The sequence below is a fragment of the Cryptomeria japonica genome, unplaced genomic scaffold (genome assembly GCF_030272615.1).
Source record: "Cryptomeria japonica unplaced genomic scaffold, Sugi_1.0 HiC_scaffold_91, whole genome shotgun sequence".
Classification (NCBI taxonomy): Eukaryota; Viridiplantae; Streptophyta; class Pinopsida; order Cupressales; family Cupressaceae; genus Cryptomeria; species Cryptomeria japonica.
This window is the reverse complement of record NW_026728913.1, coordinates 302,501-325,000: the sequence shown is the minus strand read 5'-3', so window position 1 is coordinate 325,000 and position 22,500 is coordinate 302,501. Positions and strand designations below refer to the sequence as shown.

The following is a 22,500-nucleotide window of genomic DNA, read 5'->3' as shown; positions in this document are numbered from 1 at the left end:
ACCTTGGTGCGCACACCTTGGCTGGGCTGCGCACCAGGGCGGGCTCAAGATGGCACCAGCATTCCCTTTTTCTCACTATCTTTCAAAACGAAAATTTTAAAATCTCGTTTTTTTTTTGCCTTTTATGGAAATTAGTGAAGGCATCGCATCAAAGGTGCGCACCTCGCTGCCCACCTTGGTGTGCTCCGAGGTGCCCACCACGGTGCGCAACGCCGGTGCGAACCCGGGAGCGCCCCGATGTGTGCTCCAAGGTGCGGCGTGCACGAAGTCGGACCCCGGTTTGCCCCGGGTGCGCACCTCGCGTGCACCTTGGTGCGCACACCTTGGCTGGGTTGCGCGGCCTGGTGGGCACCATGGTGCGCACCAAGGAGCGCTCCGAAGTGTGCTCCAAGGTGCGGCGTGCACGAAGTCGGAGCCCGGTTTGCCCCGGGTACGCACCTTCGCCGGGGTGGGCACCTCGGCTGGGTTGCGCGCCCTGGTGCGCACCAAGGAGCGCTCCGAAGTGTGCTCCAAGGTGCGGCGTGCACGAAGTCGGAGCCCGGTTTGCCCCGGGTGCGCACCTCGCGTGCACCTTCGGCGGGGTTGCGCGCCCTGGTGGGCACCATGGTGCGCACCAAGGAGCGCTCCGAAGTGTGCTCCAAGGTGCGGCGTGCACGAAGTCGGAGCCCGGTTTGCCCCGGGTGCGCACCTCGCGTGCACCTTCGGCGGGGTTGCGCGCCCTGGTGGGCACCATGGTGCGCACCAAGGAGCGCTCCGAAGTGTGCTCCAAGGTGCGGCGTGCACGAAGTCGGAGCCCGGTTTGCCCCGGGTGCGCACCTCGCGTGCACCTTCGCCGCGGTGGGCACCATGGCGTGCACGAAGTCGGAGCCCGGTTTGCCCCGGGTGCGCACCTCGCGTGCACCTTCGCCGGGGTGGGCACCTCGGCTGGGTTGCGCGCCCTGGTGCGCACCAAGGAGCGCTCCGAAGTGTGCTCCAAGGTGCGGCGTGCACGAAGTCGGAGCCCGGTTTGCCCCGGGTGCGCACCTCGCGTGCACCTTCGCCAGGGTGGGCACCTCGGTGCGCACACCTTCTCAATGTTTTCTTGCCTTTTCTGGAAATTGGTGAAGGCAGCGCATCAAAGGTGCGCACCTCGGTGTGCTCCGAGGTGCGAACCCGAGAGCGCTCCGAGGTGCCCACGAAGTCGAAAGTCGGGTTAATTGCATTGTTTTCCCCGGGTGCGCTCCGAGGTGCGCAACATCGGCGCGCACCAAGGAGGGCTCCGAAGTGTGCTCCAAGGTGCGCACGATGGCGTGCACCTCTGGTGCGCACGATTCGGAGCTCGGTTTGACCGGGGTGCGCACACCTTGGCTGGGTTGCGCACCTTTTGTGCGCTCCAAGGTGCGCACGAAGTCGGAGCTCGGTTTGCCCCGGGTGCGCACCTTCGCCAGGGTGCGCACCTTGATGCGCACGCCTTGGCTGGGCTGCGCACCTTGGTGGGCGCCATGGTGCGCACCTTTCGTGCGCTCCAAGGTGCGCACGAAGTCGGAGCTCGGTTTGCCCCGGGTGCGCACCTTGGTGGGCGCCATGGTGCACTCCGAGGTGCCCAAGATTGGTGCGCACCAAGGAGCGCTCCGAAGTGCGCTCCAAGGTGCGCGCGAAGTCGAAAGTTGGGTTAATTGTCCGGTTTGCCTCGGGTGCGCACCTTGCGTGCACCTTCGCCAGGGTGGGCGCCTTGGTGCGCACACCTTGGCTGGGCTGCGCACACCTTGGCACCCGCGTTTCCTTCATTTTAAATTTTTTTTTTTTACAATCTCTCAAGTGGGAAATTCTATAATCTCAACTTTTTTTGCCTTTTCAGGAAACTTTTGAATGGAGCGCATCATTGGTGCGCTCCGAAGTGTGCTCCAAAGCTCTCTCCAGCTGCGTGCACCTGCCCCGGCCGCGCACCCGGCCCCGCCCAGCTTCGCTCACCTGTCCCGGGCGTCTGGTGCGGAACCTTAGAGTAAGAAACATCACCGTGCACCTTGGCCAACGTGCGCGACTCGACCGAGCGCGCACTGGCCGAGGTGCACACCGATTTCACCTGGGTGCGCGCGCAGCACCTCGGGCGCACCGGGGTGCGCGCACAACGCCCGGGTTGCACCGTGGCCTGTGTGCTCGGGGCGCCTCGGGTGCGCGCTCGGTGTCGCCCCCGCGCGCGCGGTAGTGCGGGCAGCGCACCCCGGCCCGGCCCGGCCCCGACGAGAACGCAAACGGGCAAAAGGTTTATTCAAATAGCATTGCGATGCCCGGCGAAAAACTAAAAAAGGGTGCAACACCGGGACTTCCCGGGAGGTCACCCATCCCAGTACTACTCCGGCCCAAGCGCGCTTAACTGCGGAGTTCTGATGGGATCCGGTGCACTAACGCTGGTATGATCGCACCCGTTATGAGCTTGTCGCAGTGTGTACTTAGCAAACCGCGACCCACGTGCGAATCCACCCCGGCCACCCACCCCCGTCGAGGTGCACACCCTCCCTCGCGAAGTGCGCCCCGTTCGCCAAGTGTGAGCCCTGCCCGGGTGCGCGCACCTTGCTAGGGCGTCGGGTGTGCACCCGGCCCGGCCTACGTGCGTGCACCTGTAGGGGGCGTCGTGTGCGTGCAGTGTCCCGTCTGCAACGCGGTGCCCACACACCACCTCGGGCGCAACGACCTGCGCTCACATGTGGGCCGAGTGCACCTTGGTGCATGTTCGGGGCGCCTCGGGTGCACGCTCGATCTTGCCCCGGTGCACCAAGGCGCTCGGTTTGCCCCGGGTGCGCACTTGGTGCAAGGTGGGCACCCAAAATAGGGATCAAGCACCAAAACACAAGTTTCGGGATGCAAAATGGGACCCAAGGACCACAAATGCGTTCCAAGACCCATGATGGGTCCACGAGAACAAAAATGTGTTCCGAGACTTAATAAACAAATATTGGGTTTTAGGAGAAGAAACATGCTCTGATGCCCAAAACGAGAATCGACCCCGAAAAGGCCACAGGCCAAAAGTGGGATGCGAGACAAAAAAAAATGGGACCCGAGGACCAAAATTGGGTTCCCAGGTCGAAGACAGGGCAACCGGACAAGAAACGACCTCTAAGGCTCGAAATGAGTCCCGACGACTAAAACTTGACAAGAAGCACCCATCAGGCACCCAACTCGACACCCATGGGATGCCGACCCACCCGGGCTTCCACCTAGCACACCTTGGCACCCACCCACCCTCGCACCCAACCTCGCACCCAACTTAGCACCTTTGAACCCACATTGGCACTCACCCTGACCCTGGCACCTTGGAACCCACATTGGCACTCACCTTGACCCTGGCACCCACCTTTGCACTCACCTTGGGACCCACCCTGGCTCCCACCTCGGCACCCACCCAGACACCCACCTTGGTTCCTTGGCACCCACCTTGGATCCTTGGCACCCACCCCGACACCCACCTTGGCACGCAACTTGGCTACTTGCCACCCACCTTGGCTCCTTGACGCCCACCCCGACAACCACCCCGTGACCTACCCTGGCTAGGGTTGGTGCACACCCACCCTGGTGCCCACCTTGGCACCCACCCTATGACCCACCTTGGCACGCACCTTAGTACCCACCCCGTTACCCACCCTAGGACCCACCCCGTGACCCACCTTGGCCAGGGTGGGTGCCTTGGTGCGCACAACTTGCCTGGGCTGCACACCAGGGCGGGCTCAAGATGGCACCCGCGTTCCGTTTTTTTCACTATCTTTCAAAACGGAAATTTTAAAATCTCATTTTTTTCTTTTTTTTGCCTTTTCTGGAAATTAGTGAAGGCAGCGCATCAAAGGTGCGCAATGCTGGTGCGAACCCGGGAGCGCTCCGATGTGTGCTCCAAGGTGCGGCGTGCACGAAGTCCGAGCCCGGTTTGCCCCGGGTGCGCACCTCGCGTGCACCTTCGCCGGGGTGAGCACCTTGGCTGGGTTGCGCGCCCTGGTGCGTACCAAGGAGCGCTCTGAAGTGTGCTCCAAGGTGCGGCGTGCACGAAGTCGGAGCCCGGTTTGCCCCGGGTGTGCACCTCGGGTGCGCACCTCGCGTGCACCTTCGCTGCGGTGGGCACCTTGGCTGGGTTGCGCGCCTTGGTGGGCACCATGCAGTGCACGAAGTCGGAGCCCGGTTTGCCCCGGGCGCGCACCTCCGCCAGGGTGGGCACCTTGGTGCGCACAACTTGCCTGGGCTGCGCATCAGGAAGGGCTCAAGATGGCACCCGCGTTCCGTTTTTTTCACTATCTTTCAGAACGGAAATTTTAAAATATCGTTTTTTTTTGCCTTTTCTGGAAATTAGTGAAGGCAGCGCATCAAAGGTGCGCAACGCTGGTGCGAACCTGGGAGCGCTCCGATGTGTGCTCCAAGGTGCGGCGTGCACGAAGTCGGAGCCCGGTTTGCCTCGGGTGCGCCCTGGTGGGCACCATGGTGCGCACCAAGGAGCGCTCCGAAGTGTGCTCCAAGGTGCGGCCTGCACGAAGTCGGAGCCCGGTTTGCCCCGGGTGTGCACCTCGGGTGGGCACCTTGGTGCGCATGCCTTGCCTGGGCTGCGCACCAGGGCGGGCTCAAGATGGCACCCGCGTTCCTTTTTTTTCACTATCTTTCAAAACGGAAATTTTAAAATCTCATTTTTTTTTGCCTTTTTCTGGAAATTAGTGAAGGCAGCGCATCAAAGGTGCGCACCTCGCTGCCCACCACGGTGCGCAACGCCGGTGGGCACCCGGGAGTGCTTCGAAGTGTGCTCCAAGGTGCTGCGTGCACGTTGTCGGAGCCCGGTTTGCCCCGGGTGCGCACCTCGCGTGCACCTTCGTCGGGGTGGGCACCTTGGCTTGGTTTGCCCCGGCTGCGCTCCGAAGCGGGGTTATTGGAGCGCCGCCTCTTTTTTTGTCGGAGCGTTTGGTGGGGTTTCTCGCATTGGCTCTTCCGAGGCCCGGTTGCCACCCTGGCGCGCACGAAGTCGGAAGTAGGGTTAATTGCCCGGGTGCGCACCTTTGCCAGGGTGGCACCTTACCTGGGCTGCGCACCAGGGCGGGCTCAAGATGGCACGCGCGTTCCGTTTTTTTCACTATCTTTCAAAACGGAAATTTTAAAATCTCCTTTTTTTTTTGCCTTTTCTGGAAATTAGTGAAGGCAGCGCATCAAAGGTGCGCACCTCGCTGCCCACCTTGGTGTGCTCTGAGGTGCGCACCCGGGAGCGCTACGAAGTGTGCTCCAAGGTGCGGCGTGCACGTTGTCGGAGCCCGGTTTGCCCCGGGTGCGCACCTCGCCTGCACCTTGGCCGGGGTGGGCACCTTGGCTGGGTTTGCCCAGGGTGCGCTCCGAAGCGGGGTTACTGGAGCGCCCCCTCTTTTTTTGTCAGAGAGTTTGGTGGGGTTTCTCGCATTGGCTCTTCCCAGGCCCGGTTGTTGGGTGCGCTCCCACCCTGGCGCGCGCGAAGTTGGAAGTTGGGTTAATTGCCCGGGCGCGCACCTTCGCCAGGGTGGGCACCTTGGTGCGCAAACCTTGGCTGGGCTGCGCACCAGGGCGGGCTCAAGATGGCACCAGCATTCCCTTTTTCTCACTATCTTTCAAAACGGAAATTTTAAAATCTCGTTTTTTTTTTGCCTTTTATGGAAATTAGTGAAGGCATCGCATCAAAGGTGCGCACCTCGCTGCCCACCTTGGTGTGCTCCGAGGTGCCCACCACGGTGCGCAACGCCGGTGCGAACCCGGGAGCGCCCCGATGTGTGCTCCAAGGTGCGGCGTGCACGAAGTCGGACCCCGGTTTGCCCCGGGTGCGCACCTCGCGTGCACCTTGGTGCGCACACCTTGGCTGGGTTGCGCGGCCTGGTGGGCACCATGGTGCGCACCAAGGAGCGCTCCGAAGTGTGCTCCAAGGTGCGGCGTGCACGAAGTCGGAGCCCGGTTTGCCCCGGGTGCGCACCTTCGCCGCGGTGGGCACCATGGCGTGCACGAAGTCGGAGCCCGGTTTGCCCCGGGTGCGCACCTCGCGTGCACCTTCGCCGGGGTGGGCACCTCGGCTGGGTTGCGCGCCCTGGTGCGCACCAAGGAGCGCTCTGAAGTGTGCTCCAAGGTGCGGCGTGCACGAAGTCGGAGCCCGGTTTGCCCCGGGTGTGCACCTCGGGTGCGCACCTCGCGTGCACCTTCGCTGCGGTGGGCACCTTGGCTGGGTTGCGCGCCTTGGTGGGCACCATGCAGTGCACGAAGTCGGAGCCCGGATTGCCCCGGGCGCGCACCTCCGCCAGGGTGGGCACCTTGGTGCGCACAACTTGCCTGGGCTGCGCACCAGGAAGGGCTCAAGATGGCACCCGCGTTCCGTTTTTTTCACTATCTTTCAGAACGGAAATTTTAAAATCTCGTTTTTTTTTGCCTTTTCTTGAAATTAGTGAAGGCAGCGCATCAAAGGTGCGCAACGCTGGTGCGAACCTGGGAGCGCTCCGATGTGTGCTCCAAGGTGCGGCGTGCACGAAGTCGGACCCCGGTTTGCCCCGGGTGCGCACCTCGCGTGCACCTTGGTGCGCACACCTTGGCTGGGTTGCGCGGCCTGGTGGGCACCATGGTGCGCACCAAGGAGCGCTCCGAAGTGTGCTCCAAGGTGCGGCGTGCACGAAGTCGGAGCCCGGTTTGCCCCGGGTGCGCACCTCGCGTGCACCTTCGCCGCGGTGGGCACCATGGCGTGCACGAAGTCGGAGCCCGGTTTGCCCCGGGTGCGCACCTCGCGTGCACCTTCGCCGGGGTGGGCACCTTGGTGTGCAGACCTTGGCTGGGTTGCGCGCCCTGGTGGGCACCATGGTGCGCACCAAGGAGCGCTCCGAAGTGTGCTCCAAGGTGCGGCCTGCACGAAGTCGGAGCCCGGTTTGCCCCGGGTGTGCACCTCGGGTGGGCACCTTGGTGCGCATGCCTTGCCTGGGCTGCGCACCAGGGCGGGCTCAAGATGGCACCCGCGTTCCTTTTTTTTCACTATCTTTCAAAACGGAAATTTTAAAATCTCATTTTTTTTTGCCTTTTTCTGGAAATTAGTGAAGGCAGCGCATCAAAGGTGCGCACCTCGCTGCCCACCACGGTGCGCAACGCCGGTGGGCACCCGGGAGTGCTTCGAAGTGTGCTCCAAGGTGCTGCGTGCACGTTGTCGGAGCCCGGTTTGCCCCGGGTGCGCACCTCGCGTGCACCTTCGTCGGGGTGGGCACCTTGGCTGGGTTTGCCCCGGCTGCGCTCCGAAGCGGGGTTATTGGAGCGCCGCCTCTTTTTTTGTCGGAGCGTTTGGTGGGGTTTCTCGCATTGGCTCTTCCGAGGCCCGGTTGCCACCCTGGCGCGCACGAAGTCGGAAGTAGGGTTAATTGCCCGGGTGCGCACCTTTGCCAGGGTGGGCACCTTACCTGGGCTGCGCACCAGGGCGGGCTCAAGATGGCACGCGCGTTCCGTTTTTTTCACTATCTTTCAAAACGGAAATTTTAAAATCTCCTTTTTTTTTTGCCTTTTCTGGAAATTAGTGAAGGCAGCGCATCAAAGGTGCGCACCTCGCTGCCCACCTTGGTGTGCTCTGAGGTGCGCACCCGGGAGCGCTACGAAGTGTGCTCCAAGGTGCGGCGTGCACGTTGTCGGAGCCCGGTTTGCCCCGGGTGCGCACCTCGCCTGCACCTTGGCCGGGGTGGGCACCTTGGCTGGGTTTGCCCAGGGTGCGCTCCGAAGCGGGGTTACTGGAGCGCCCCCTCTTTTTTTGTCAGAGCGTTTGGTGGGGTTTCTCGCATTGGCTCTTCCCAGGCCCGGTTGTTGGGTGCGCTCCCACCCTGGCGCGCGCGAAGTTGGAAGTTGGATTAATTGCCCGGGCGCGCACCTTCGCCAGGGTGGGCACCTTGGTGCGCACACCTTGGCTGGGCTGCGCACCAGGGCGGGCTCAAGATGGCACCAGCATTCCCTTTTTCTCACTATCTTTCAAAACGGAAATTTTAAAATCTCGTTTTTTTTTTGCCTTTTATGGAAATTAGTGAAGGCATCGCATCAAAGGTGCGCACCTCGCTGCCCACCTTGGTGTGCTCCGAGGTGCCCACCACGGTGCGCAACGCCGGTGCGAACCCGGGAGCGCCCCGATGTGTGCTCCAAGGTGCGGCGTGCACGAAGTCGGACCCCGGTTTGCCCCGGGTGCGCACCTCGCGTGCACCTTGGTGCGCACACCTTGGCTGGGTTGCGCGGCCTGGTGGGCACCATGGTGCGCACCAAGGAGCGCTCCGAAGTGTGCTCCAAGGTGCGGCGTGCACGAAGTCGGAGCCCGGTTTGCCCCGGGTACGCACCTCGCGTGCACCTTCGCCGGGGTGGGCACCTCGGCTGGGTTGCGCGCCCTGGTGCGCACCAAGGAGCGCTCCGAAGTGTGCTCCAAGGTGCGGCGTGCACGAAGTCGGAGCCCGGTTTGCCCCGGGTGCGCACCTTCGCCGCGGTGCGCACCATGGCGTGCACGAAGTCGGAGCCCGGTTTGCCCCGGGTGCGCACCTCGCGTGCACCTTCGGCGGGGTTGCGCGCCCTGGTGGGCACCATGGTGCGCACCAAGGAGCGCTCCGAAGTGTGCTCCAAGGTGCGGCGTGCACGAAGTCGGAGCCCGGTTTGCCCCGGGTGCGCACCTCGCGTGCACCTTCGGCGGGGTTGCGCGCCCTGGTGGGCACCATGGTGCGCACCAAGGAGCGCTCCGAAGTGTGCTCCAAGGTGCGGCGTGCACGAAGTCGGAGCCCGGTTTGCCCCGGGTGCGCACCTCGCGTGCACCTTCGCCGCGGTGGGCACCATGGCGTGCACGAAGTCGGAGCCCGGTTTGCCCCGGGTGCGCACCTCGCGTGCACCTTCGCCGGGGTGGGCACCTCGGCTGGGTTGCGCGCCCTGGTGCGCACCAAGGAGCGCTCCGAAGTGTGCTCCAAGGTGCGGCGTGCACGAAGTCGGAGCCCGGTTTGCCCCGGGTGCGCACCTCGCGTGCACCTTCGCCAGGGTGGGCACCTCGGTGCGCACACCTTCTCAATGTTTTCTTGCCTTTTCTGGAAATTGGTGAAGGCAGCGCATCAAAGGTGCGCACCTCGGTGTGCTCCGAGGTGCGAACCCGAGAGCGCTCCGAGGTGCCCACGAAGTCGAAAGTCGGGTTAATTGCATTGTTTTCCCCGGGTGCGCTCCGAGGTGCGCAACATCGGCGCGCACCAAGGAGGGCTCCGAAGTGTGCTCCAAGGTGCGCACGATGGCGTGCACCTCTGGTGCGCACGATTCGGAGCTCGGTTTGACCGGGGTGCGCACACCTTGGCTGGGTTGCGCACCTTTTGTGCGCTCCAAGGTGCGCACGAAGTCGGAGCTCGGTTTGCCCCGGGTGCGCACCTTCGCCAGGGTGCGCACCTTGATGCGCACGCCTTGGCTGGGCTGCGCACCTTGGTGGGCGCCATGGTGCGCACCTTTCGTGCGCTCCAAGGTGCGCACGAAGTCGGAGCTCGGTTTGCCCCGGGTGCGCACCTTGGTGGGCGCCATGGTGCACTCCGAGGTGCCCAAGATTGGTGCGCACCAAGGAGCGCTCCGAAGTGCGCTCCAAGGTGCGCGCGAAGTCGAAAGTTGGGTTAATTGTCCGGTTTGCCTCGGGTGCGCACCTTGCGTGCACCTTCGCCAGGGTGGGCGCCTTGGTGCGCACACCTTGGTTGGGCTGCGCACACCTTGGCACCCGCGTTTCCTTCATTTTAAATTTTTTTTTTTTACAATCTCTCAAGTGGGAAATTCTATAATCTCAACTTTTTTTGCCTTTTCAAGAAACTTTTGAATGGAGCGCATCATTGGTGCGCTCCGAAGTGTGCTCCAAAGCTCTCTCCAGCTGCGTGCACCTACCCCGGCCGCGCACCCGGCCCCGCCCAGCTTCGCTCACCTGTCCCGGGCGTCTGGTGCGGAACCTTAGAGTAAGAAACATCACCGTGCACCTTGGCCAACGTGCGCGACTCGACCGAGCGCGCACTGGCCGAGGTGCACACCGATTTCACCTGGGTGCGCGCGCAGCACCTCGGGCGCACCGGGGTGCGCGCACAACGCCCGGGTTGCACCGTGGCCTGTGTGCTCGGGGTGCCTCGGGTGCGCGCTCGGTGTCGCCCCCGCGCGCGCGGTAGTGCGGGCAGCGCACCCCGGCCCGGCCCGGCCCCGACGAGAACGCAAACGGGCAAAAGGTTTATTCAAATAGCATTGCGACGCCCGGCGAAAAACTAAAAAAGGGTGCAACACCGGGACTTCCCGGGAGGTCACCCATCCCAGTACTACTCCGGCCCAAGCGCGCTTAACTGCGGAGTTCTGATGGGATCCGGTGCACTAATGCTGGTATGATCGCACCCGTTATGAGCTTGTCGCAGTGTGTACTTAGCAAACCGCGACCCACGTGCGAATCCACCCCGGCCACCCACCCCCGTCGAGGTGCACACCCTCCCTCGCGAAGTGCGCCCCGTTCGCCAAGTGTGAGCCCTGCCCGGGTGCGCGCACCTTGCTAGGGCGTCGGGTGTGCACCCGGCCCGGCCTACGTGCGTGCACCTGGAGGGGGCGTCGTGTGCGTGCAGTGTCCCGTCTGCAACGCGGTGCCCACACACCACCTCGGGCGCAACGAGCTGCGCTCACATGTGGGCCGAGTGCACCTTGGTGCATGTTCGGGGCGCCTCGGGTGCACGCTCGATCTTGCCCCGGTGCACCAAGGCGCTCGGTTTGCCCCGGGTGCGCACTTGGTGCAAGGTGGGCACCCAAAATAGGGATCAAGCACCAAAACACAAGTTTCGGGATGCAAAATGGGACCCAAGGACCACAAATGCGTTCCAAGACCCATGATGGGTCCACGAGAACAAAAATGTGTTCCGAGACTTAATAAACAAATATTGGGTTTTAGGAGAAGAAACATGCTCTGATGCCCAAAACGAGAATCGACCCCGAAAAGGCCACAGGCCAAAAGTGGGATGCGAGACAAAAAAAAATGGGACCCGAGGACCAAAATTGGGTTCCCAGGTCGAAGACAGGGCAACCGGACAAGAAACGACCTCTAAGGCTCGAAATGAGTCCCGACGACTAAAACTTGACAAGAAGCACCCATCAGGCACCCAACTCGACACCCATGGGATGCCGACCCACCCGGGCTTCCACCTAGCACACCTTGGCACCCACCCACCCTCGCACCCAACCTCGCACCCAACTTAGCACCTTTGAACCCACATTGGCACTCACCCTGACCCTGGCACCTTGGAACCCACATTGGCACTCACCTTGACCCTGGCACCCACCTTTGCACTCACCTTGGGACCCACCCTGGCTCCCACCTCGGCACCCACCCAGACACCCACCTTGGTTCCTTGGCACCCACCTTGGATCCTTGGCACCCACCCCGACACCCACCTTGGCACGCAACTTGGCTACTTGCCACCCACCTTGGCTCCTTGACGCCCACCCCGACAACCACCCCGTGACCTACCCTGGCTAGGGTTGGTGCACACCCACCCTGGTGCCCACCTTGGCACCCACCCTATGACCCACCTTGGCACGCACCTTAGTACCCACCCCGTTACCCACCCTAGGACCCACCCCGTGACCCACCTTGGCCAGGGTGGGTGCACCCACCCTGGTGCCCACCTTGGCACCCACCCATCCTAGCACCCAGCCTGTGACCGGGCTTGGAACCCAACCTTGCACCCGCACCCGTCTTGGCCAGTGTGGGTGCGCACCCATCCTGGCACCCACGTTGTGACACACCCTTTAACCCACGCACCCTAGCACCCACGTTGGCACCCACCTTGGAACCCAACCTAGCAACTTGGCACCCACCCCGTGACCCACCTTGGCATCCACCATAGCAGTCGCCGACTTGGCACCCACCTCGGCACCCACCTTGACACTTGTGGACCCACCTTGCCACTCACCCTAGCATCGACCCATCCTAGCACCCACCCTGGCACCTTTGCACCCTAGCACTCACCCATCCTAGCACCTAACCTGTGACCCACCTTGACACTCACCCTCGCACCCACCTTGGAACCCAACCTAGCACCCACCCACCCTGACACCAACCCTAGCACCTACCCACCCTTGCACCCACCCTGTGACCCATCTTGGCACCCACCCATCCTACCACTCAACCTATCACCCACCTTCTCACCCACCTTGGCATCCACCTTAGCACCCACCCACACTGGCACCTTGGCACCCACCTCGGGCAAGGTGGGTGCACACCCACCCTGGCACCCAATTTAGAACCCACCGAGCATGTTACCCACCTTGGCACCCACATTGCAGCCCACCCTAGTACCCACCCTATGACCCACATTGGCATCCACACCCTAGCACCCAGGCACCTCGACACCCGCCTTGACACCCACCCTAGCACTGAACCTGTGACCCACCTTGGAACTCACCCTAGAACCCACCCACCCTGTGAACCACCTTGGCATCCACCTTAGCACCCACCCACCTTGGCACCCACTCTAGCACTCACCCATCCTAACACCCAACTTGTTACCCACCTTGGCACCCGCCCTCGCGTCCACCTTGAAACCCACCCTAGCACCCACCCACGCAGGAGCCCACCTTGGCACCCAACCTAACACCCACGCATCCTGGCACCCAACTTGTGACCCACCTTGGAACCCACCCTAGTACCCACCTTTGAACCCACTATATCACCAACCCACCTTGGCACCCACCCTATGACCCTCTTTGGAATCCACCCTAGCACGCACCCACCCTGGCACCCACCATGGAGCGCACCCTAGCACCCACCCACCTCGGCACGCACCTCAACACCCACCTTGGTGTGCGCACTGCGCCAACCTCTCAAAGACCCTATGTGGTGCGCTCCAAAGTGTACACCTTTGGTGCGCTCCAAGGTGCGCACCTTTGGTGCACACCGAGGTGCACACCAAAGTGTGCACCGAGGTGAGCACCAAAGTGCACTCCAGGGTGCACACCAAGGCGTGCACCTTTGGTGCGGTCAATGCAAACGAATTCGGAAGTTGGGGTCGATGTCCTAATCGCTGCTGCAGACTACACGTATGAGAATCGGACAAATAGCTTTATATAGGGGAGGTGTTGCGTTTGATGGGTCGACTCCCCTGGTTGTGTGCACTGCACCAACTTCAAAGACCCTGTCTTGTTTAAGAAGTCAAAAGTTGGGGTGGATGTCCTAATCATTGCTGCAGTCTACGCATGTATGAGAATCAGACAAATAGCTTATATAGGGGAGGTGTTGCATTCGGTGGGTTGACTCCCCTGGTTGTGCGCACTGCGCCAACCTCAAAGACCCCGCATAGCAGAAGAAGTCGGAAGTCGGATTTTGGTGAGCACCAAGGCGTGCACCTTTGGTGCGGTCAACGCAGACGAATTCAGAAGTTGGGGTGGATGTCCTAATCGTTGTTGCAGGCTACACATGTATGAGAATCAGACAAATAGCTTATATAGGGGAGGTGTTGGGTTTGATGGGTCAACTCCCTTGGTTGTGCGCATTACGCCAACCTCAAAGACCTTGTTTTCGTTAAGAAGTCAAAAGTTGGGGTCAATGTCCTAATGGCTCCTGCAGGCTACACATGTATGAGAATCGGACAAATAGCTTATATAGGGGAGGTGTTGGGTTTGATGGGTCGACTCCCCTGGTTGTGCGCATTACGTCAACCTCAAAGACCTTGTTTTCGTTAAGAAGTCAAAAGTTGGGGTCGATGTCCTAATTGCTCCTGTAGACTACACATGTATGAGAATCAGACAAATAGCTTATATAGGGGAGGTGTTGGGTTTGATGGGTTGACTCCCCTAGTTGTTCGCATTACACCAACCTCAAAGACCTTGTTTTCGTTTAGAAGCCGAAAGTTGGGGTCGATGTCCTAATTGCTCCTGCAGGCTACGCATGTATGAGAATCAGACAAATAGCTTATATAGGGGAGGTGTTGGGTTTGATGGGTCGACTCCCCTGGTTGTGCGCATTGCGCCAACCTCAAAGACCCTGCATTGCGGATGAAGTCGAAAGTCAGAGTTTGGTGTGCTACAAGGTGTGGTCGAAGGTGCTCACCTAGGTGTGCACCTTTGGAGCACAGGAAAAGTGCCCTCCAAAAGTGCGCACCTTTGGAGTGCACAAAAGTGCCCTCCAAAAGTGCGCACCTTTGGAGCGCAGAAAAGTGCCCTCCAAAAAGTGCCCTCCAAAAGTGCGCACCTTTGGAGCGCAGAAAAGTGCCCTCCAAAAAGTGCCCTCCAAAAGTGCGCACCTTTGGAGCGCAGAAAAGTGCCCTCCAAAAAGTGCCCTCCAAAAGTGCGCACCTTTGGAGCGCAGAAAAGTGCCCTCCAAAAAGTGCCCTCCAAAAGTGCGCACCTTTGGAGCGCAGAAAAGTGCCCTCCAAAAAGTGCCCTCCAAAAGTGCGCACCTTTGGAGCGCAGAAAAGTGCCCTCCAAAAAGTGCCCTCCAAAAGTGCGCACCTTTGGAGCGCAGAAAAGTGCCCTCCAAAAAGTGCCCTCCAAAAGTGCGCACCTTTGGAGCGCAGAAAAGTGCCCTCCAAAAAGTGCCCTCCAAAAGTGCGCACCTTTGGAGCGCAGAAAAGTGCCCTCCAAAAAGTGCCCTCCAAAAGTGCGCACCTTTGGAGCGCAGAAAAGTGCCCTCCAAAAAGTGCCCTCCAAAAGTGCGCACCTTTGGAGCGCAGAAAAGTGCCCTCCAAAAGTGCGCACTTTTGGTGCGCACCAAGGCGCTGGTTCGGTCGTTGCAGGCGAGTTCGGAAGTTGGGGTCGATGTCCTGAGCGGAGGTGCAAACTACACAGGTGTCGGAATCGGACAAATAGCTTATATAGGGGAGGTGTATGCTTCGATGGGTCGACTCCCCAGGTTGAGCGCACCGCGCCAACCTCAAAGACCCTACGGTATGGATGAAGTCGGAAGTTGGGTCCGATGACCGATTCGATTAGTAGGTATGCTCATGAGGTCGGAATTTGGGTCCGATGACCTGCCATGTGCAGGAAGGCGAATGTTGACACTGTGCGTTGCAAGGTGCACACCAAGGCGCTGGTGCGGTCTTTTTAGTCGAGTTCGGAAGTTGGGGTCGATGTCCTGATCGGAGGTGCAAGCTACACAGGTGTGGGAATCGGACAAATAGCTTATATAGGGGAGGTGTATGCTTCGTTGGGTCGACTCCCCGGGTTGAGCGCACCGCGCCAACCTCAAAGACCCTACGGTATGGATGAAGTCGGAAGTTGGGTCCGATGACCGATTCGATATGTAGGCATACTCGCGAGGTCGGAATTTGGGTCCGATGACCTGCCACGTGCAGGAAGGCGAATGTTGGCACTGTGCGTTGCAAGGTGCGCACCAAGGCGCTGGTTCGGTCGTTGGAGGCGAGTTCGGAAGTTGGGGTCGATGTCTTGATCGGAGGTGCAAACTACACAGGTGTGGGAATCGGACAAATAGCTTATATAGGGGAGGTGTATGCTTCGTTGGGTCGACTCCCCGGGTTGAGCGCACCGCGCCAACCTCAAAGACCCTACGGTATGGATGAAGTCGGAAGTTGGGTCCGATGACCGATTCGATATGTAGGCATACTCGCGAGGTCGGAATTTGGGTCCGATGACCTGCCATGTGCAGGAAGGCGAATGTTGGGACTGTGCGTCGCAAGGTGCGCACCAAGGCGCTGGTGCCGTCGTTGCAGTCGAGTTCGGAAGTTGGGGTCGATGTCCTGGTCAGAGGTGCAAACTACACAGGTGTGGGAATCGGACAAATAGCTTATATAGGGGAGGTGTATGCTTCGATGGGTCGACTCCCTGGGTTGAGCGCACCGCGCCAACCTCAAAGACCCTACAGTATGGATGAAGTCGGAAGTTGGGTCCGATGACCGATTCGATACGTAGGCATATTGGCGAGGTCTGAATTTGTGTCCGATGACCTGCCATGCGCAGGAAGGCGGAATTTGGGTCCGATGACCGAGTTGATGGCGTGCCATGCGCAGAAAGGCGGAATTTGGGTCCGATGACCGAGTTGATGTTGATGGCCCGCCATGCACAGGAAGGCGGAATTTGGGTCCGATGACCGATTTGAAGGCGTGCCATACGCAAAAAGGCGGAGTTTGGGTCCGATGACCGAGTTGATATTGATGGCCCGCCATGCGCAGGAAGGCGGAATTTGGGTCCGATGACCTGACATACGCATGGAGTCCGACTCGGGGGCCGATGTTCGATTCGATGACTTGCATTGTGGGTAAAGTCGGAAGTTGTGGTCTTTGACCCGATTCGATGACCAGACTTCGGCTGCTTGAGAATCGGACAAATAACTTATATAGGGGAGGTAGTGTTCTCGAGCATCCTCCCCCCGTGCCCGTTTATGTCGATTGATGCTGGTGCTCGACTGGTTGGAGCGCTCGGATGCAAAAATCTTGCACCAGGATTTATCGATTGTGATGGACACGGCAAGTCTCCTGATTGCTATGCAGGAGCTCATCGTGAATCTCTATGCGGCCTTGGTATGGACTCGACCTGCGGAATGGTTCGGCAATGGTAGTCGCTCCAACACGTCCTTGCAATGGCCACAGAGGTGATTCGACTAGAGCTCCAGTCTAGCTTTTGGGTTGCTTGGCGGACTGGTATAGCCGCGATCGAGTTCCGGCCATGAACGTTTTAGATAGCTCTTGGGCTTTCTGGGACGGAAGTCGGAAGTTTGGGCTGTTGTCCGATTTGATGACCATTCTTCGGATGTGTGAGAATCGGACAAATAACTTATATAGGGGACTGTGTTGTCTCACGCAGCCCCCTCCGTGCCCCTCTATCTCGACCGATGTTGGTGCTTGAAAGGGTTGGGATCGCTCGGATTTATAAACGTGCACCACCATTTGTCGAGTGTGAGGGACGCGGCAGGTCTCCTAAATGCTATGCGGGCGCTCTCTGAGAATCTCTATCCGGCCTCGACACAGACTAGTCTTGCTGAATGGTTTGGCACTGGTAGTCGATCCAACACGTCGTTGTTGTGGCCGCCTAGGCGATTCGATTCGAGCCCCCGTCTAGCTTTTGGGTTGCTTGGCGGATTTTGCCCTATCCGCAAGTGAGCTCGGTCCCTAAACGTTCGAGAAACCCGATTGCTATGCGCCGACTCTCTTTCTTGCGAGCCTCCATCTAGCTTTTGGGTCTCTACGGAACGAAAGTCGGAATCTGGGACCGTTGTTTGATTCGACGAGGCAGACTACGGTTGTGCGAGAATCGGACAAATAACTTATATAGGGGAGGTGTTGACTGGAGCATTCTCCCCCGTGCCCCTCTAACTCGACCAATGCTGGCGCTCGAACGGTGGTAGCGCTCGGATTTTCATTGAGCGCCAGCATTGGTCGATTTAGAGGGGCATGCGAGATTCCCGAATGCTATGCGAGGGCTCTAACGGAAATGTCTATTGGTTTCGGTATGGATGCAATTGCGAGTGGTTCGGCAAAGGTAGTCGTTCCGATGCGTCCATGTCGTGGCCAAATCGATAATTCGATTTGAGCCCTCGTATAGCATTTGGGTCTCTCGATGTGATTCCGCATTCCAGTCCCTTTGGGCACTGCTTGAGCCGCATCCCAGGGGGTTCCCTTCCCAATAATCTGCCTCGCAACCCGATTGCTATGCGGTGAGGCTCCTCGGCCGCCTCGGAACTATCTGTGTATCAGACGCATCGCGGGATAAGGGGTTGGCAACGGTAGTCGCCCCAAGCGCGTCCGATGCTTGGACCATTCCGAGGCGGCCCTGAAGCCTCTTCCGTCTAGCCGTTGGGTCCTTCTCGCCGCATCCCTCGCCTCGCACCCCGATTGCTATGCGGTGAGGCTCCTCGGCCGCCTCGGAACTATCTGTGTATCGGACGCGTCGCGGGATAAGGGGTTGTCACTGGTAGTCGCCCCAAGCGCGTCCGATGCTTGGACCATTCCGAGGCGGCCCTGAAGCCTCTTCCGTCTAGCCGTTGGGTCCTTCTCGCCGCATCCCTCGCCTCGCACCCCGATTGCTATGCGGTGAGGCTCCTCGGCCGCCTCGGAACTATCTGTGTATCGGACGCGTCGCGGGATAAGGGGTTGTCATTGGTAGTCGCCCCAAGCGCGTCCGATGCTTGGACCATTCCGAGGCGGCCCTGAAGCCTCTTCCGTCTAGCCGTTGGGTCCTTCTCGCCGCATCCCTCGCCTCGCACCCCGATTGCTATGCGGTGAGGCTCCTCGGCCGCCTCGGAACTATCTGTGTATCGGACGCGTCGCGGGATAAGGGGTTGTCACTGGTAGTCGCCCCAAGCGCGTCCGATGCTTGGACCATTCCGAGGCGGCCCTGAAGCCTCTTCCGTCTAGCCGTTGGGTCCTTCTCGCCGCATCCCTCGCCTCGCACCCCGATTGCTATGCGGTGAGGCTCCTCGGCCGCCTCGGAACTATCTGTGTATCGGACGCGTCGCGGGATAAGGGGTTGTCACTGGTAGTCGCCCCAAGCGCGTTCGATGCTTGGACCATTCCGAGGCGGCCCTGAAGCCTCTTCCGTCTAGCCGTTGGGTCCTTCTCGCCGCATCCCTCGCCTCGCACCCCGATTGCTATGCGGTGAGGCTCCTCGGCCGCCTTGGAACTATCTGTGTATCGGACGCGTCGCGGGATAAGGGGTTGTCACTGGTAGTCGCCCCAAGCGCGTCCGATGCTTGGACCATTCCGAGGCGGACCCGAAGCCTCTTCCGTCTAGCCGTTGGGTCCTTCTCGCCGCATCCTTCGCCTCGCACCCCGATTGCTATGCGGTGAGGCTCCTCGGCCGCCTCGGAACTATCTGTGTATCGGACGCGTCGCGGGATAAGGGGTTGTCACTGGTAGTCGCCCCAAGCGCGTCCGATGCTTGGACCATTCCGAGGCGGACCCGAAGCCTCTTCCGTCTAGCCGTTGGGTCCTTCTCGCCGCATCCCTCGCCTCGCACCCCGATTGCTATGCGGTGAGGCTCCTCGGCCGCCTTGGAACTATCTGTGTATCGGACGCGTCGCGGGATAAGGGGTTGTCACTGGTAGTCGCCCCAAGCGCGTCCGATGCTTGGACCATTCCGAGGCGGACCCGAAGCCTCTTCCGTCTAGCCGTTGGGTCCTTCTCGCCGCATCCCTCGCCTCGCACCCCGATTGCTATGCGGTGAGGCTCCTCGGCCGCCTTGGAACTATCTGTGTATCGGACGCGTCGCGGGATAAGGGGTTGTCACTGGTAGTCGCCCCAAGCGCGTCCGATGCTTGGACCATTCCGAGGCGGACCCGAAGCCTCTTCCGTCTAGCCGTTGGGTCCTTCTCGCCGCATCCCTCGCCTCGCACCCCGATTGCTATGCGGTGAGGCTCCTCGGCCGCCTTGGAACTATCTGTGTATCGGACGCGTCGCGGGATAAGGGGTTGTCACTGGTAGTCGCCCCAAGCGCGTCCGATGCTTGGACCATTCCGAGGCGGCCCCGAAGCCTCTTCCGTCTAGCCGTTGGGTCCTTCTCGCCGCATCCCTCGCCTCGCACCCCGATTGCTATGCGGTGAGGCTCCTCGGCCGCCTTGGAACTATCTGTGTATCGGACGCGTCGCGGGATAAGGGGTTGTCACTGGTAGTCGCCCCAAGCGCGTCCGATGCTTGGACCATTCCGAGGCGGCCCCGAAGCCTCTTCCGTGTAGCCGTTGGGTCCTTCTCGCCGCATCCCTCGCCTCGCACCCCGATTGCTATGCGGTGAGGCTCCTCGGCCGCCTTGGAACTATCTGTGTATCGGACGCGTCGCGGGATAAGGGGTTGTCACTGGTAGTCGCCCCAAGCGCGTCCGATGCTTGGACCATTCCGAGGCGGACCTGAAGCCTCTTCCCTCTAGCCGTTGGGGCTTTCTCGCCGCATCCCTCGCCTCGCACCCTGATTGCTATGCTGTGAGGCTCCTCGGCCGCCTTGGAACTATCTGTGTATCGGACGCATCGCGGGATAAGGGGTTGGCAGTGGTAGTCGCCCCAAGCGCATCCGATGCTTGGACCATTCCGAGGCGGCCCTGCAGCCTCTTCCGTCTAGCCGTTGGGGCCATCTCGCCGCATCCCCCACCTCGCACCACGATTGCTATGCGGTGAGGCTCCTTGGCCGCCTCGGAACTATCTGTGTATCGGACGCATCGCGGGATAAGGGGTTGTCACTGGTAGTCGCCCCAAGCGCGTCCGATGCTTGGACTATTCCGAGGCGGCCCTGCAGCCTCTTCCGTCTAGCCGTTGGGGCCATCTCGCTGCATCCCCCACCTCCTCGGCCGCCTCGGAACTATCTGTGTATCGGACGCATCGCGGGATAAGGGGTTGGCAGTGGTAGTCGCCCCAAGCGCGTCCGATGCTTGGACTATTCCGAGGCAGCCCTGCAGCCTCTTCCGTCTAGCCTTTGGGGCCATCTCGCCGCATCCCTCGCCTCGCACCCCGATTGCTATGCGGTGAGGCTCCTCGGCCGCCTGGGAACTATCTTCGTATCGGACGCATCGCGGGATAAGGGGTTGTCACTGGTAGTCGCCCCAAGCGCGTCCGATGCTTGGACTATTCCGAGGCGGCCCTGTGGCCTCTTCCGTCTAGCCGTTGGGGCCATCTCGCCGCATCCCCCACCTCGCACCCCGATTGCTATGCGGTGAGGCTCTTCGGCCGCCTTGGAACTATCTTCGTATCGGACGCATCGCGGGATAAGGGGTTGTCACTGGTAGTGGCCCCAAGCGCGTCCGATGCTTGGACTATTCCGAGGCGGCCCTGCAGCCTCTTCCGTCTAGCCGTTGGGGCCATCTCGCCGCATCCCCCACCTCGCACCCCGATTGCTATGCGGTGAGGCTCCTCGGCCGCCTTGGAACTATCTTCGTATCGGACGCATCGCGGGATAAGGGGTTGTCACTGGTAGTCGCCCCAAGCGCGTCCGATGCTTGGACTATTCCGACGCGGCCCTGTGGCCTCTTCCGTCTAGCCGTTGGGGCCATCTCGCCGCATCCCCCACCTCGCACCCCGATTGCTATGCGGTGAGGCTCCTCGGCCGCCTTGGAACCATCTTCGTATCGGACGCATCGCGGGATAGGGGGCTGTCACTGGTAGTCGCCCCAAGCGTGTCCGATGCTTGGACCATTCCTAGGCGGCCCTGAAGCCTCTTCCGTCTAGCCGTTGGGGCCTTCCCGCCCCATCCCTCGCCTCGCACCCCCGATTGCTATGCGGTGAGGCTCCTCGGCCGCCTTGGAACCATCTGTGTATCGGACGCATCGCGGGATAAGGGGTTGGCACTGGCAGTCGCCCCAAGCGCGTCCGATGCTTGGACCATTCCGAGGTGGCCCTGAAGCCTCTTCCGTCTAGCCGTTGGGGCCTTCCCGCCCCATCCCTCGCCTCGCACCCCGATTGATATGCGGTGAGGCTCCTCGGCCGCCTTGGAACTATCTGTGTATCGGACGCATCGCGGGATAAGGGGTTGGCACTGGTAGTCGTCCCAATCGCATCCGATGCTTGGACCATTCCGAGGCGGCCCTGCAGCCTCTTCCGTTTAGCCGTCGGGGCCTTCCCGCCGCATCCCTCGCCTCGCATCCCGATTCCTATGCGGTGAGTCTTCTCGGCCGCCGCGGAACTATACCTGTTATTGCTACTGCATCCTTCGGCTGGTAACCTCCTCTGCCGCCTTGGAACGTTCTCTTTGTCGGACGCGTCGCGGGATAAGGGGTTGGCACTGGTAGTCGCCCCAAGCGCGCCCGATGCATAGACCGCTCCGAGTCGACCTTGCTTTCAGCCTCTCACATGCATAGACCTCTCTGAGTCGACCCTGCAGCCTCTCACGTTTAGCCTTTGGAATCTCGCCTCACAACATGATTGCTATCCTTGATGCATCCCTTGCCTCGAGCCCTGATTGCTTTCTTGGCTGCATCCCTCCTCTCCTCACAGCCCGGTTGTCATCACTGCTTCATCCGTCGCTTCATGCATTCTGGCTGCTGGGCCCTTCCCACCGCACACCTCGATTGCTATCTCTTCTGCATCACACACCCCGATTGCTATCTCTGCTACATCCCTCGGCTCTCACTTCTGCATCCTTCGCCTCACACCTCGATTGCTATCAATGCTGCATCCGTAACCTCACACCCCGATTGCTATGCGGGGAGGCTCCTTGGCCGCCTTGGAAATTTCTGTGTGTCGGACGCACCGCGGGATAAGGGGTTGGCACTGGTAGTCGCCCCAAGTGCGCCCGATTCTTAGACCGCTTCGAGGTGACCTCGTAGCCTCTTTCGTCCAGGCTTCCTGCCTTCAACGCCCTTTTTACACCTCGATTGCTATGCGCGGGCTCGTTGGCGTCTATCACCTCTCTGCGAAGAGTGGCACGATGATTGTTGGGGTAAATCGTAGCAGTCCGATCTCTGGCCTTGGGCCATTGTGAGGGCTGATCGATTTCCTGTGCGCATCTCGTGTTCGCCCAGTAACAGACTCGACGACTTGTAATCGGTCTTGTTCCCGATTGTTCCTGGAGGTAGTCTTCGGAACTCTTGGATTTGACCTGTCACTCGAACTGTCCTCTTCCGAGGATGCTTGTGTGTGTGTGC

General features: G+C 60.6%; 2 non-coding genes across 2 annotated transcripts; both read right to left on the bottom strand.

Moving 5' to 3' along the window:
• Positions 1 to 2,285: 2,285 nt before the first annotated feature.
• LOC131864749 (5S ribosomal RNA) lies at positions 2,286 to 2,404 on the bottom strand. Its single transcript, XR_009363513.1, has one exon. It is a non-coding gene; the product is annotated as a 5S ribosomal RNA (ribosomal RNA).
• A 7,817-nt stretch (positions 2,405 to 10,221) lies between these two features.
• On the bottom strand, positions 10,222 to 10,340 carry LOC131864772 (5S ribosomal RNA). The gene has a single exon (XR_009363535.1). It is a non-coding gene; the product is annotated as a 5S ribosomal RNA (ribosomal RNA).
• Between the last annotated feature and the right edge of the window lie 12,160 nt (positions 10,341 to 22,500).